Here is a 12,912-nt window from a genome sequence, read left to right on the forward strand (position 1 = left end):
AATGTTTTTTCACGGAACGTTCAAGAGTCCCTGTAAGTATTTTTCCCAGTCTGGCGGAAGATTCGGAGTATAGGTCTCGTCGAAGAATACCTCCACAATGAAGATGTACGCCATCATGTTCGCATGTGTAGTGCATTGGCATTAATAACAAGCAGGATCGATGAAGGTTGGCTCACCGTCATGGAGGACTGTCCATCTGGCCAGAAAATCGAAATGTTCAACGATTATTTCATTGAACAATGGATGGATAATCCAAATGTTCCAAGAGAAATATGGAACTGCAACGGTCAAAGGCACAGAACAAACAACCCAGTGGAGGGTTGGCACAATAAGTTAAATCGCACCATATCTAAGAGTACACCACATATCTTTGAGCTTGTGAGTGTATTAAAAGCAGATGCGACAGCTAGTTTTCATGCTTTCGCGAGACAGGGCTTAGACTGCAATTCGGAGAAGCGTAGAAAATTCACTTACATCCGTCTTGACGAACGATTGCAATTAGTCCTGGAGAAGCTAGAAAATGGCGCAGACCTTAAAAATTGCTTGAGAAGCTTGAGCTATCTCCAAAAGCTAAGATAATGGGCTATGAACTGAAAAATGGGTTGACGACGTACAAAAGTAGAAGGTTCCATCTTAACGACGTGCTGTTCGCTCGGAAAATAACAAGATGACAAGGTTCTTCTTAGAACCGCCTTGGAGTATGGAGCTAATATTGTGTGTTTTACAAATCACAACGTTTTTCTATGCTCTAGGGCGGGCACATTTTTCTTCTATTGTTGAACTACCTGTCTGAATTCTCTGATGTGCTGCTTATTTTATTCTTTATTTATTTTAATATGTGATTATTCTATCTTCTGTCCCTACTTATTTTAATTTTTGATTATTCTTTATTTGTTCTTATTTTCATTTGCTGTTCTTTATGTATTAATATCAATTTCCGATAGTTTCTGTTATTTTTTTTCATTTATTTCAATTTCTTATTGTATATGCTATTTTTCTCTTCTTCTTTACTATTGTTTTTATTTGCTGATTTCTTTGTTCTATCTTGTTCTTTGTTATTTTAATTTCTGCTTACTTTCTTCATTATTCTTTTTGTGAAAGTGAAACATTTTCTAAGCTCTCCTTCTCTAATATTAATTGCAATTGTTCGTATTTAACTTGTATTTGCTCTTTCTCTGTTCTTACTTAGCTCATAGTTGTTCTGTCCCCCCTCCCCTTGTAGTGAAAGAAGTTTCAGGGTGAATCACGTGATTGCAGATGGACCGTGTGAAAATGCACCACACCTGCTGACTGATTAATGCGATAACCAGGACCGTGTGAAATTGCTCGATAATGAGCACCGTGCGAGATTGCACCGTGAGAAAATGCACGTCACCTTGCAGACTGAAGTTTTCTGTAAAAATATTTACTTGTGCGGTCCAAAAACTTTCGGGATAGGAAAATCGCGTCCCACAAGTCGGTCATAGTTTTCTTCTTATTAGTTTTCTTGTATTTTACATGTTTATTTTAATAATGCGTACTTTGAGTAATAAAATTTGCACCTTATACTTCTTAATTGGCATACTATAGAACAAAATAGTTTTAATAGTTTTTATGTGTTTAAAAGTTCAACATTTAGAACCCCACAAAAAGGCTTGTGTACAGCCATTTTGAAGAATGGCAACAACCGGGGTCGTTTGCGTTTTCTTAGTAGTATTTAATTTTCGTAAATAAATGTATTGATAACTTTGAATATACATTCCTTTAAGTTCTAATAGAAATTCTACTTCAGTATGATTAATAGACTTCACTCAAACAACACACAGATTTAATTCAATTGCCCCGCCCTCTCCATGTCAGTCATACTATGAGCAGGCTTTGTCAGTCCATGGCTCCTTCCACTGCCCCGTCTTCCTCTTGTCAATCTTTGTCAACGTATAAAGTGGATTGATCTAAATAGTCTAAACAGTACGTACAAATCAATAATAATTAGTGTAATAGCTTCAGTTGTAGCTTCTTTTAAAATAAAGAAAGTAATACATGTTGATTTGCTTTTCGAGAAAAACGCTGTTCAGAATGAATATGTATCGGCATACTGTAAATTATTCAAATACATTATTTTTATGTGAAAATCATTCAGTATTGTCCAAAATGATATTCACTCCGTTGGCACAAGCACTTTTCTGCCAATTAGTTTAGGTTAAATTTGCAATATAATGCACAATAGTAATAACTTCAAAATTGCATTATGACCTTAATTTCTTAACCAGTTCCTCTAGTATAATTTCTTAACCAGTTCATAATTCCCAGAGCAGATATTCAAATCTAGAGTGCGTATTAAACAACAAATATTTGGTCAGTGATTTGCAGGCTTCAAGTATGATGTAGAATTATTGCACAGGGCACCCATGCAATAACAACAACAGAATAAAATTATATATTTTGGAGCTGTGGACTCAAAGCTATTGAAGTTCCAGCAGGTTTCAGAATTTCAGAACTACAGGAATATCGCGGTTATTTTGCCACGAAAAATACTGTAATAATCAAACCCACTATAATCGGTGTAAATAGTGCGTATAAAATAATTGTTTAAATGTTATATATGAGGTAAAATGTGTATATATGAGGTATATGTTTATAGTAAGATTCATTTACTATAAACAAGATTATTCTTTACTACTAGTGAAAAGATAGTTACTGGTGAGCAGGTTCCGACGGATGAAAACAGCGCTATCTGGAGAGTGAAAACTCAGACTAAATTAAACTGTAATTGCGTATGTAGTGGGCCATATCTCACGGCCGCGGTAATCGTCATATGTCTGTACACAAAAATCCACTTTTCTTTTTAAAAAGCATTACGGAGATTCTACTCCCAAGAAATTTAATCACAAAGTAAGTTTTGTAAAGTGTATTTAGAAATAAAGAAATGATCCAAGCTGGGAAACGTTTAAGGCAGGAAGGAAGGAAAAGAAATCTAGAAACGAGAGGCACCTAAGAGGTGCGGGATAACAATACCAAATTTATAGCATAAACCACATACTAAATGGGGGCGATTCCACCACTAGTCTTAGGCGACTAGAACCATGAGCAAAATTAGACAGGGTAACGAATATGATTTTAGTGTTAAAATAATTTGAAAATAACCAATGCATTTTTCATTGAGAATTGGTAGCAGTAAGGGCGTTAAGGAATAGATGGTAGAACAAAGGAACAGCAACTAATTTTGAACAGTCTCATCCTAATTCGAAGTAGTTCCAATCTTCTCCCTTTACTCGTAGGCGATGTTTTGGCACTGTCCTCGAAGTTCCAGTGGTTTGCAGGTTGGGTTGTCCTGATGAAGTCCATGATGAAAACTTGTCAGACAATCAACCATGGCATTGAATGCCGGACCTCAAAGGCTGGGAGACTCCGATGTGTCTCGCGTCGTTTTTGAGATCCAAAGACTAAAAGACCAAGATCGTGCTCTCTCAATTGCTTTTGACCTGACTGTCCCTCTGACGCCAGCATGAGATGATGGTGACACCTCAATTTCCTGAGCGTGGTCGATTACCCAAAACTGACATTGACCAAGTCCATGTTTCTACATGTCGTCGACTCAACACAAAGTTCTCAAACTTGCTCCTGAGACTGCTAACGTTGACAGGTAAACGAACCAAAAAGAAACTCACCTGAGTCAAAGTACTTACTTCTGTATTCATTACTTCCTTGTTGTAACATCGTGTCGAGGGTAAACGAACGAAACAAACAATGTCTTGTAGTAACCTGACTATGAGAGGCCAATGAGGTCGAACCAATTGAGAGAAGCAATTGATCTAACAAAGCAAATTAAAAGCGTCGCGTGTGAGACTGTTTGGTAGGCAAAAGGTAATAGGAAGTTGCTACCAGTGTTTATTACAAAATACAAGTACAAAGACTTCCTCAATAACAGCAAAGCACTAGTTAATTAATTTTTTGATGTAAAGTTAGCTAGCGACGTACAATAGAATATTGGTGTTAATAACATCAGGCAGTGAACTCTCTGCTTGGCTTCCACTGATGCTTGATTGAATTTCCACATGAAATAAACTAATGCATTTTATTGTCCTTACTTGTCCTTACTTCGTATCCCGTAACAGTATTAACAATTTTTCCGAAAAAAGTCATCGACTAATGAACAATGAGCCACACAGGTATGTTGTACCGTGAAAGTTATAAATAAATCAACTTTATGTGTAATACAATTAGTCGCAAGTGAGTTTCAATGTACTGTATAGTAGTTAAGATTCACCTGGGCTGGATTTGACCTTTGACCTTTAGGCCCAATGTTGCCACAGTCCTAGCTCTTAAGTGGGCTGAAAAATAGTACCAAATTGAAACAAAAAGGGCTGAATTCATTATTTTATACCAATGTAATGCATAGTTCTAAAACACGAAACTAAGAGAAGTTGAGTTCTAGAACACTCCCCCTCCCCCTCTTCCAAGAGTTCTAATCAAGAAAGTGCTCTTTTTTAAAAAAAAATATTTCAAAAAACATTCAAATAGGAGGACCGCGAACAACCGGGGAAGTAGATGAATTTTTTTCTAACAAAGGTTGCAAATTAAAACGGAAAACATTCATCATCTTTAATATGTTTCGTAAGGAAACCAATTACGCCTGAATTTCAAAGTAAACAGAATTCAGTATATCGAACACTTAATTCAACGTGTTTTTTATTTTTTTTCAAGCTACAATGTCCACCACACTACTTCTTTCTAGTCCGCTTCATGCGCCCATCTAGCTTCACTTGTTTCCCGATAGACTTCGAATTACGATTTTTTTACACAAAGTTCGTAGTATTATGTGGTACAGCGTCACAGAATGAATTTTCAACAGCATTTTTTAAGATTCCAACACACAGTTTGAGTAACTTGAGATGTAGGAAGAGTCTTACTGACACTTCTCAAAATGTGACAAGTATTTGTTAAATGGTGCTGAATTGGGTAGAATTGTACCAACTTTTCCACAAAAGGGGCTGAAAATGCCAGCGTGGTACCAACGGGCCGAAGAATGACAAAAAGGGCTGAATTTGGTACAATTGTACCAAATGTGGCAACATTGTTTAGGCCTGACCTGGGAAAGATCAGAGGGGTTCTAAACCGGCCCTAGACCGGCACAAACCAGTATGTTGCTTTGCTAGAATAAGGAAGTATACTCTCAGACGCCTACTAGCTGTAGAAACAAGATGAAACATCCCTTATCACCTTCTTTTCCATCGTCTAGTCGTGTGTTGGCTAGTTATTTGAACCCTTTGTACCACGCCCCTCTTTTGATGCTAAAACGGAAGATTATCATAGCATTGGGTAGCTATTTTGGACCCCCGTCCCTTCTGCAAAGACCGTAAGCATCTAAGCTTCCCAATTGATTGGTCTTCGTCTTCTCGTCTTGTATTAGATAGATATTTTGGACCCCAGCCCCTCTGGCGAAGATTGTGATGGAAATGTTCTTAGTTGCTAAGGGGTCGGAAGCTTCGCATATCATTGCGTAGCTTTTGGGGCCCCCTGCCCTCCTGCGTAAAGCATAAGCGAATAGTGATCGAAGGTTCGCAATTGATTGGTCTTCGTCTTCTCGTCTTGTATTTGATAGCTATTTTGGACCCCCAGCCCATCTGGTGAGAATCGTGATGGAAATGATCTTAGCTGTTGAGGGGGAAGTTGCTATGTTTTAAAGTATTACACCTATGTTTTATATATATTGGGCTTGGGTCCCATGTAGTATAGTTGTTGTTCGAAGCTCCTCATTTCGAATCACTATAATGCTTACAAGTGTTCGATGCTCGTATCCCCCACCCTCGTCCCTCGGACTGGATACTTAGTGGGTACTTTCGAAACACAGTAATCAAAATCATGAAACTTGTTGTTGCTAAGTGTTAGGACCCGCTTTTGGGAATCTTTTGATCCTGGGAACGTTCCCAGGACGCTCGGTTGATAAGACTAAATCGTAGTTCATGATTGTTTTAAAACGTGTTGGATTCCATTGATTATGCGTGATCTAATTACGGAATCTTCTCATAGCATTTCATAATGGTTTGACAACGTATGATGAAAACTTGTATACTCAAGTTCTTCAGGGACTTGTGTTGCACGTAATGAGATATTGGTTATTCTATTTTTTCGGGGGGGAGTAGTCAAAGTGAAGCAGACAACTAACTTTGATTGTAGCTTCGTTATCTTACGATTTAAATATTCTGTGCACTAAAATCCATTTTAGTGGGAGCTGAGATCGAATTTGGTACTTCACGATTTAGAGTTGAATTAGTCCTTGCATGAGAAAAAATTTCACGTATGTAGCACTTCTCATTTATTTTCGTTTCGCGACAGAAAGGATCGAATTAACTTAATTTCTTAAAATATTCATTGCTTTGTCATCGAAAATCGAACCAGGACCCTAAATATGCTTTCATTTTGAATATTCTCTCACCGGAATTGAACGCAAGACCGTGGTTCATCGTAAATGTATGGGACATGTATAAACAAGATGAAATATGGTTTTCCTTTTCCCGTGCATGCTTGCACATATATGTGTATGCATAGTGCATTAGTCTGTGTTGATCAGATACTGAAGTAACGTTACTATGTAAATCATGTGTTACCACTTTTGCAGATAGAGCAAGTATGAAATTACGTTAATCGTGCTTAGGAAATTGTGTTAATGGATGTATGTATAATGTATAATCGAACTCTCTAACGCTGAACAAAGTGGTATTAAAACGTAAAAAAAGAAAATGATTTGCATTCTCCGGGAAACGAGCTTAGAACTGTTTGTATGACACTCGCGCTAACCACTAAATGATCCAAATTTCAGTCAATTAGACGGAAAAAGATAGCCCCTTTCATGTGGTTTCCCATTGCATTGCATAGTCCGGAAGTCAAACTCAAAGTCTGCAGTTGCTGAGGGGTTATAGTGTTTCATTGAAGCTATTTGCTAAATCTAATTGGGTCTTGGGATTTTCACGAAGTCACTTTTAAGTGTCCATGAGAATAGGATTCGTTAAGTGACTGTTCTCTAAGGTGAATATCGCGTTCCATGTTTTTAAACGTTGGATGAGAATTAAAGAATTGTAAGTATAGGGTATTTCAGATTGCATGTACTGTTTGGTTGTCATGAGAAATACAGTACTTCTCTTTTCTCATACGAACGTACACACGTGCGATTGTAGATAATGTAATCTAAACGCGAAAACGCTGAGCTATGTGTAATGTAAATTAAGTTTGTTGATAGATAAGATTTACTGAAGATGATATATTGATACACCAATCGAATAATGTGTGAAGAAGGATTATGAGTTAATGTTTCCGATGTGGGACTGAATGAGGATATGGAATGTAACAGGGTTCTAATCAGTTGGAAAAGCTCATATGTTTCTTGAGAAACTTCATCATAATAAGTTCCCTTTATCTTTATCTTAGATTTCATGTATGTTGTACTTTTTTGCAATTGATCGTGTTGCTTCACGAGTGCTTTAACCTTTAATGTATATGGTATTTATTTTTGTTCATGTGTTTCCGGTATATCGTATTTTTGCTGAGCACCTTTAGGTTTGTATCACGTTGCATCAAGTGTGTGTGTGTATGTGTGTGTGTGTGTGTGTGTGTGTGTGAAAGAAGAATAAGAATGCAATGTCATACCATTTCCGGCTGGGAATGAGTAATAAACATATCTCGTTTCTAAGAACTACTTTGCTTTAAAGCTATAGGAAAGTCCTTAAACCATTTTCATTATACCTTCTCATCAACTCCAGAAAAAATGATCGTAGATTATTATAAGATTTCAATACGTTATACAGAAAGACTGAACTTTGAAAGTAAGAAAACGTATACTTTTTAAGTGTCTAACGTGTGCTAAAAGTGATTTTTAACTTTTTTCGTATTCCCTTATTATCGGCGGTAGAGCATTCGATTTTCGTCTATGGAGTCCTTGGTTCGATCCAAGCTCACTGCAAATGAACTTTGTGATAAACTGTAGCCCTCATTAAAAATATTTCCGCTTAACTTTTGCATCGAACTGAAATACTTTCTCCTCCTAAAACTCAAATCTAGATCCTCGTGAATGCTGTCCTTGCCTCCTGAAGACTTCTTGACGACCGGGATCCACTGTCAACTACTTTTTAGTATCCATATACAAATCACCTATCTTTTATGGTTATACACAGTAGAAATAATAATCGGGAAGCGAATGTCGAGGTTCGTAGCTTTTGTCTAACACTTTATCAGCTATCGATCACAGAAAAAATTCCATCCACAATTTTAGGTGGAATGACTATGTACTGGTTCCTGCATATGTATTGTTTATCACAATAGACGTCTGGGCTATTTCTTGAAATGTTGCTTTTCTTTTCTTTTCGTTTTCCTTTCTTTCTTCTTTTTTGGTTTTGGCTTATATATTTTAACTGTATTACAACATACTGGTACAATTTATAATGAAATAACACTGGTCAACAGTGAAAACGCTTCGGAGATAAACCTAACCAATTCTTACTAATTTTCGGATCCTGATAACGAATATGAAATTAGTTTTTGAAGATTGGTTCGTGTTTCAAACAAATATGCTATCACCCGATGTGCTCTGCTGGGCAAATTAAGGGTTCGCAACAGGCTCTGGCAACAGAAGCTGTCTACTTATTTCAATAAAATTCCATTGTTTGAAAGTTAGTTTCATTGCTATCCTCAGATACATACGCAGGGGTTGGTCCTCCGGGTCTTGACACCCCGATTTGTTCGTAAAGTTAGTCTAATTTCAGGTGCAATTTTACAAATTTTAATATAGTTTAACTTCAACTTGTATTTGGACCCCCGTAAAAGCTCAGTGCCGCTCCCGAAATAAATTGTTGCGTAGTCTCTGACTATCCATATTGCTCGCACTTCATCGCTAACAAAGAAAATCGCCCACTTCACGGTTTAGTTTGTACTGAAGAGTTTGCCAGAGAAAACATGTTGTGTAACGTTCTTTTGTAGTTACAATTTGCAATCTCGAACGTAGTGGTGGTGAGATATTGGGTGGGTGGCTTTATTATTATTATTGTTATTATTATTATTATTATTATTATTATTATTATTATTATTATTATTATTAATAATAATAATAATAATAATAATAATAGAAATAATCATTCTTTCGAAAAGTGGACTTTCGCTTCTATCACAATGAAAGCCTTTCAGTCGTACTTTGGCAGTAAAGTGGGAGATGTGGATAAGAAGTAAGCACCACATACATGTTGTAATACTTCTTCTACAAATTTGCGGGACTAGATACATGGAAAATGTCCATGGGCGCCATTTGCATTTCCAATGATGTGGAGAGAACCGACCGATCATACTAAAAGCTGCTATTTTTGCATAGTTCTTCCAATTAAAGGTCTATCCAAAAAAGAAAAAAAGTGGACTGCAACTTATTTAAATATTTTTTGAAATGTTCGTCACTGTGCCACACACTGAAGAACTAAAGGTTCCACAACTTCCCGTACCTTACTCCAGTGTTTAACCAGATGAAGAAGAAAAGGTGAACAGTGTCGATCCACATTTTCAAATTCTGCTGCAGATTCATCTTCTTTCACCGATCCTAACTTCACAACTCAAAACATCATTATCCATTCACCATATGATACTCAACCTGAATTAAATAACGTGGGGTTGTCACAAAGTAGCGCAGAACTGGTAGATTTCAAAAAAAGGAAGTTGGGAGCTTATTCTGAAGATCTAAAAGTGTTCGTGTTTGGAACACGTCAGAATCCTAAACAGTATTTTCAGTGGAAAATGACATATTACATTGTAACAATGTAGGCCTAACTAGTCTTATGAGTAAACTTAACATAGACGATATTTTGATAAAAGGTGACTATTCATATACGCATCAAAACATTCTTCTAACATATTCTGCGTAAACTTCCACAAATTGCTGAAACTAAAATCAGATAAGAACCGTTTTTGGCACTCAAATTCGCTAACTCCTCAATAATCCTGATTTTGATGCAGTGTTAGATAATGAGAGAATTGCATGAAATTCCTTCCGAAAAGTGGTGACAAATGTTTTGAGAAACGAGCGGTCTCAGAACCATAAGGAAGTAGAGGTGAACCTAATACCTTCTACCAAGCAATAGGGTGTAATGTATCAGTAAAATACATATGTTGCAATCCCACATTGATTTCTTCCCAGAAAATTGCGGATCAGGCATTACTGAACATGGGAAACATTTCTACCAAGTTATATCTATGATAGAGAAATGATATCAGGGCTACTGGAAGAACTCTGCTCTTGTCGATTGTTGTTGGACGGAAATACCCAATTTTACCTTAATTTCCCCTTTTCTCGTACAACACACTATAGCGGCAGTCACTGTAGACTCGGAAATCCAGTCAATAACAATTTAGAATTAATTTGGCCATAATTGATCACTAATCTCTTGGATTGATCTCGATTAGTAACAAGGAAACAAGGGGAAATATATGGGCTACTATTTACTTCTTCAATAACACCCTGTTCTATTAATTTGTCTAAAAACAAATCGAGTTCTTTCATTTTATATTTAGGAATCATATATGGTTGAGTAATGCTTGGTGAAGGATCTGTTAATTGAATTTCATATAAATAATCACGAACATGCCCTAACTTATCAGTTATTACTTCTTTGTAATCATTAAGTAATTGTTTAACATACGGTATCAACTTTTCATCATAAATATTTTCAAAATTTACACTACCTTTTAATGCTTCTTCTCCATCCCCCTCTTTATCTGCCTCCTTATACAATGGATTAAAGATTCTCGTGCCAGGTGGAACATCTTCATAAACAGCAGCATCAGTATTCTCAAGTGCAACTGTCTCCTTGGTCCTTGCCTTAGTACGGTTCACCGCCGTACTCCTGGACTCGCCTATTCCACTGGTTGTCTGCTTGGTGTCATTGCCACAACGTCGAGGCCTCCTTGGAAACGGCCTAGCCTTGCTGGTTTGGGTTGGTGTTGTCAGGTTACAGGAAAAAGAACTGCCACCATATTGTAAAGCTGCACCTTCAGACCTAGTCCCCTCGAATCGATCACAAACTCTGGCGCCAATGTGTCTGGGATCTCTCCGAGTAGGCCTGAAATGATATTGGAAAGCGCACAGATCACTGTTCATACCAAATGGGTTATTCTCAAAAGGTTGTAACTTTACTTGCATTTTCAATTTTTCAAAAAGAAGTTCTCGAGCGTTTATATTTATATGGACGTAATTATCCCGTAAAAAGTCTAAACCCAATAATAATTTTAATTTTGGATGGTTAACAACTCCAAACCACGCCGTAAAACGGGCACCGTGTATAAAGAAAATAAGTTGTACCAATTCACGCACTAACAACTCATTCCCTTGCATGATGGTCACAGAATAATTGAACCACTGATTGGAAAAAGGGAATAAGTACAATTTTTTGCGATTTTAACCTGAGATAGCAGATGTGTTCCTTTAAGATAGTTACATTGTTGAGTAGAAAATAGGAATGTTTGGGCAACTCTATATGACCAATGTAGAAGACAAAATCTCTCGCTGATTAGAAAAAGGGAATAACTACGTTTCTTATTTCCTTCTTTCAGTCACTATATACACCATCAGTTGATGCCATCACAACTGTGAGACTGTGTGTATGTAGACAACCATTAGAGCCCTCTGCTGACGTTACGATACTTCGCCTTGTCTTCGCATTGCACAATTTATAGAGAAATATTTGCCTCAATCAGTTACAAATTTATGTGTTTTCAGTGATACAAGTGATCATACAATACCAAAACTGCAATCATACAATGACATTAATGCTTTTCAGTCTGATCGTGTCATAACGGTTTACCACTGTACAGCAATATTTGCCTGTCAGAGGACAGTTTTTACCATGTGACCGATATTTTGTTATAATCAAACGAGAACACAAACGACACAATCGCATTTATTTACCAGCACAGTATAACCACATGATTACGAATGCAAGAAATACTGATATTCCATTTCAGGTTTACGAAGTTGTCAATGAAGAAATCTTAGATTTTAAACATTGGTGGTAACCGTTTTACAAGAAATCTTCAGGTAGCATTGTGGACAAAACAGTGAAATTCCAAGTAAGTAAATAAAGACACTGTTTATAAAGCAGAATATCTAGGTTATGTGCAAGCTCATATGTTTATCAATGAACTAAGAACTGATATTTTTCGATCACTCAAAAGTAATGTCACAAACGTTCCACTGCCAACGTCAAAGGCATACGATTGGCAAGTCCCGATCAATCAGAAAAAGATCAACGATTCTTCACAAATCATTAAATGCATACCTGACCAATACAAAAAGTTTTATAGGATGATTTGTTCATGGAAAACCACTGACCAAGAGACTGTAGAAGACGAAGATGCAGACGGATAAGACCCTATGTAAAGTCATTCTATTTTGACAACGTATTTTGCTACGTATTTTCTTCAGCTCTCTATTGTATTACTTTTCTTGCTGTACGAATAACATGTGCCAAAAAAAAAAACGAACAGTGACAATAAAAGTGTTAGAAGCCTAACATGCGTGATAGTTCGCATACATATATCCAAGATTAACATACAACATAGTATTCAGCATGTATATTTTCATAGCTTTCTATCATAAACTGCACATTACATACCCTACATACAATTACAATTGCCTCCAACACCAATTGATTGGAAAAAGGGAATATTTTTCCCATTTTTAAGCTTATCTAACCAATTGCAGTGCTGCAATACAAGATTCTTCTTCTAGTCTTAGTGTTTGTCAGTTCTTTTGCTACAAGTAATCAATTATACACTTTTTGCAACAAATACAAACAACGCCTCGGGAAGGTTTTTTAGCGTTTTTGAAAACTTAGGTCTGATGTACTTATTCCCTTTTTCCAATCAGTGATTCAATTTACTTGTTTTATTTTAGGCTTACATTTT

The sequence above is a fragment of the Thermobia domestica genome, chromosome 4, assembly GCF_964235325.1.
Source record: "Thermobia domestica chromosome 4, izTheDome1.hap1.1, whole genome shotgun sequence".
Lineage (NCBI taxonomy): Eukaryota > Metazoa > Arthropoda > Insecta > Zygentoma > Lepismatidae > Thermobia > Thermobia domestica.